Below are 4,532 nucleotides of genomic sequence, written 5' to 3'. Positions count from 1 at the left end.
CTAACCCCCTGCTCCATGCTCCTTCCTCACTATCTACCCCATCTGTGTCACCCCTGTCTGTCTGCTCCTCACATTCCACAGCTCATATCCTAACCCCCTGCTCCATGCTCCTTCCTCACTATCTACCCCATCTGTGTCACCCATGTCTGTCTGCTCCTCACATTCCACAGCTCATATCCTAACCCCCTGCTCCATCCTCCCTATCTACCCCATCTGTGTCACCCCTGTATGTCTGCTCCTCACATTCCGCAGCTCATATCCTAACCCCCTGCTCCATGCTCCTTCCTCACTATCTACCCCATCTGATCACAGTAGCATGTTTGCACACTGTGATGCCTGCGCAGTACGCAACAATCAGCCGATTGCGTGTCTAATCGCAGTTGCGATCGCTATTGAATCAGGTCCACAGTGTGCAGTCCAACCATTATGAATTCAGCTGCTGCAGTATTTTAGAAAGTTTACTTATTACATCAATTTGTGCCACCTATTACCATATTTATTATTACTCTGCTGCATGAGCAAGAACACTGACCAGAGTGGGGTAGGAGGACTAACTCTTACTGGGCGCCGAGAGGGCGGGGGCGGGTACAGATTGCCGGGGACCAGGGGCCGGGTTTCCAGATGGGCCCAGCGGGGGCCCGGGTCCAGCGCCACCTCCCCCCTCCCTCACAGCAGCCCAGCAGACAGCGTGTGCTGAGCTGCAGTGGAGACTGCTCGTGGTTGCTGAGCAGCAGCACAGCAATCTCCTATGCCTGTGGGGGGGAGCGATCACACTGATCGTGCCCTCCTTGGCTTTGAGCAGGGCTGAGGGGGCTCAGAGTGCCCACCCTACCCAACGTGCAGCGCCGCTGTAAACTTTTTGTGTGTGTTTTTTTGCCGGGAAGGGGGCGTGGCCACGCCTCCCACTATTAGGCCATGCCTCCTATTATCCGGGCTCACCGTGGCTCTCAATGGGCCTGTGGATATTACCATATTTATTATTACACTGCTGCATGAGCAGGAACATAGACCAGAGCGGGGGAGGAGGACTAACTCTTACTGTGCTGGATATTAGAGATTAATGTGCTGTAATAGGTATTTCCTGCTATACACATAAGGCCACATTCAGCACGGATCGCAAATCTGCTATCGCTCGCACTCGCACGCTGTGAAATTGTGCAAATTAATGGGATCGCAGCCAAGACTCCCATCACTGTACAAAGAAAGTCAGGAAAAATATCGGTAACATCGAGTAACATCGGAACCATATGCACAGTTGTGGTTGAGCTGACCCTGACCCATAAACTGCGAAACTTCCTGTCGCCATGTAGACCTCAGGCTGCATATGCCATCACTGGGGCTTAATTATGCGCGCCCTTGTAACGGCATTCAAACGCACAGGCACGCCGGTGTTTCTCTGACCACCCCCAAATGGCACTTTCTGTCAATCATTTCTCCGTGTCTCTGCGTATCCACTGCGTTCACTTTAGCAATCACAAGGGCCAGTTCGGACACGCGCAATGTGGTGCATACGCATGTGCGGAACGCAAACATTCACTGGGTGCGTGCATCCACAGACTTGCGATCCAAGCTAAATGAGGCCCATATACCCATGTTGATGCCGTGTGCAAGCCATGTTTTCAGTTAACGCATGGACCTTTTCGGCCGCACAGGCTCCAACACAGGTCAGAGGCATTAGGATAAATCTGATTAGGACGTTTAGGAACTTAGGACCTGATTCAGAGCTGGACGCTATTTGCGGTCGTTCGTTCTGAAAAAAGGGGTGGCTATTCAAATGAACCGTTCGCTCTTTGCGGTCTGTTCACACCTCTATGTCTGAACGAGCGAACAAAACATGCGATCGTTTTTTTGGAAACTACGCCCCCTGGCCGCTCGCATCATACGTCATGTCCGCTATTTATTAGATTAATCGAGTACATCGACCAGCATATGAACTGCTCGCTATTCTTGTGGTTGGTTTTTCCTACCGCAATCTTGCGAGCAGTTCTGACTATAAAATAACCCAGTGACGTGGTCAATGACGCTGCTGTATTAATTATGCACACCCATAAAACGCCCGTTTTGACCTTTAAGCACGCCTGCGTTCGGATCTCCACTCCCCGTTTTCAAGCACCTTCCCCTGTTACCACCCACATACGCCTCCTCCTGTCACTCAAAATAGCAGGCATTCGCTATTTAGCGTACAAATGATTTCCGGCCTCACTAACTGGCTCGCGCATGTGTATTACGATCCGTACGCATGCGCGGTTGGGCAAACATCGCTCGGAACGAACGAGCGGCCACTTACGAGTGGCTCTGGATCAGGCCCTTAGGCCCCCATTTACTAACGAGTTTTATCACCAAAACGAGTGATACATGTCACTGTGTATGATAAATGCTGCTCCAGCCAATCAGCTCCCAACTGTCATATTTCTAACAGTTGACAGTTGGGAGCTGATTGGCTGGAGCACCATTATCATACACAGTGACATTTATCAATCGTTTTGGTGATATAACTCGTTAGTAAATGAGGCCCTTAATACCATCTGGTGAGTTATTTGTAGCTGCACTAATGGAGCTTTTAGAGACATCAGAGTGAATAATGACCCAAAGGTAATCTCCAGGGGAAGTGCCCGAATCCGACTCCTATAGGGTTTCATGACGGGTGGTGAACAGTCAGTTAAGGTCAAGACAGAGTGGCATAGATAGGAAACGTCACAAAATTACTGGTAAAAGTAGGACCAATAATATGTTGGCAATGAGTGATACCCATGGTGGTCCAACTAGCTGCCATGATGGGTGATCGGCCAGGTGGAAACAAGGGAAGGTTGCTTATGCATCGCAGGGTGTGAGCTGAAAGGGCTTAATGGGGCACTGCAATGGGGAGAGTCTGAAAGAGGTATAACAATTTAGGAAGGATATGTATCTTAAGTGCAGTTATGTGACCCACCCTAGAGAGAAAATTCTTTCTTCATTGGGTCAAGTCGAGATCAATAGCTTTGAATAGTGGAGGCTAGTTGGCCTTGTAAAGATGGTTGTAGGTTTTGGTAATGTGGACCCAAAGATAGTGCAAGAAATCCTTGAATAAAGATATGACTGTTAACTACAGTTTGTTTTATCATTTTTATTTTCATCCCAAAACCCCAGAGAGGCTGATACTAAATAATGGTTACTAATACTTTAAGCATGTTAGGTCAGCTCCTTTATTCATGGCAGATACCACTGTGTATTTTCACTCTCCTTTTCATGAAATGTCATATAACAAACCACAATGTGTACATGTATTAAGATATAGGACATTCCTCCCATATAATTAAGTTATAGGACACTCCCCCAAAATAAGTTTGCGAGCACAACTAATTATAGTCTGAGAGGACACAGAGGGAGATGGACAGAGGCAAAATCCAATCAGAAACAAGATCGGAATCTACACAGTGTAAAAGAAAAGTAACTTGGCGACATGGTGAAACACATTGGGTTATATATAATTCCCTCAAAACCTTAGACTTATATTCAAGCAGTAGCAACACGCCACCGGGTGCATCTCACCACAGCCACTGGGTCATACCACAATAATGCTGCCTACTCTCGCGAGATCACATCCACTTTAGCCACATACACATTAGACAATCTGTATGAACGATAACGATATCGTTCAACGATATATTGTTCATATCGTTCAGTAGGTATGCAGTGAATGACCAACGATGCACGCTCCCGCAGGTCGTGAATGATGTCTTTTGTCGTCAATACATGCAGGCCAATCTAACAATATCATCAAGAATTGCCTGATGAGATGTGGCAGGATGACTTCACTGAAAGCTATCTATCAGTGTGTACACCCAATATCATTTGTCCTGCACTACAGAAAGTTCAAGGGAAATCGTTCAGTGATATTATTCATACAGCACATCGTCTAGTGTGTATGAGTCTTTAGAGGGCTTAAAAGACATAAGAGCAGTGTGAGTTTCTTTGTCTGAGATATGGAGCCCAAGCCTGATGAAGGTAGAGTGGTCCAGAAAGAGTAGGCTGCAAGAAGAAAGATAGTCCCTCGTGTGAGAAGAATTGTTACTTAACCACCTGCCTGGTATGGTCACATCATTTGCTGTAGGCGGACCATAAACCCCTAATAAACTGAAAAGGGGGGAGGGGCTGTTTCAACAGAAACTAGTGAAGGAAAAAGGAGCCCCAAACATAAATGGGGGTAGGTGCCCAAGTTATGGGGCAGAGAAAACTTACACCTCTGACAAGGGGGGTAGAGGTACTGGGGCTGCTTGCTATCGATATGACCTATTGGAATGGTGGTCACAATACTGTAGGTATCAGTTGGAATGTGACAGTGACAGTTAGGTCACACAGAGGGTCAGGGGCAGATTGGGATGGAAAACCAGCCTGGGAAATTTTTGGAAGCAGCCCTAATGGGACAGGCTCAGTTGAGAGGACGGGGTATGGTGAGGGGACAGGGTACTCCCTCATTATAGTACCTGATTCTAAATTGGATGCAGTCGCGGCTTCTACTAACCCTTTGCATGATGCACAGCGGTAAATACAGC

This window comes from Taudactylus pleione, unplaced genomic scaffold (assembly GCF_031769625.1).
Source record: "Taudactylus pleione unplaced genomic scaffold, aTauple2 ptg001293l, whole genome shotgun sequence".
Taxonomy (NCBI): domain Eukaryota; kingdom Metazoa; phylum Chordata; class Amphibia; order Anura; family Myobatrachidae; genus Taudactylus; species Taudactylus pleione.
The sequence above is the reverse complement of the archived record's forward strand: the minus strand, read 5'-3'. Positions refer to the sequence as shown.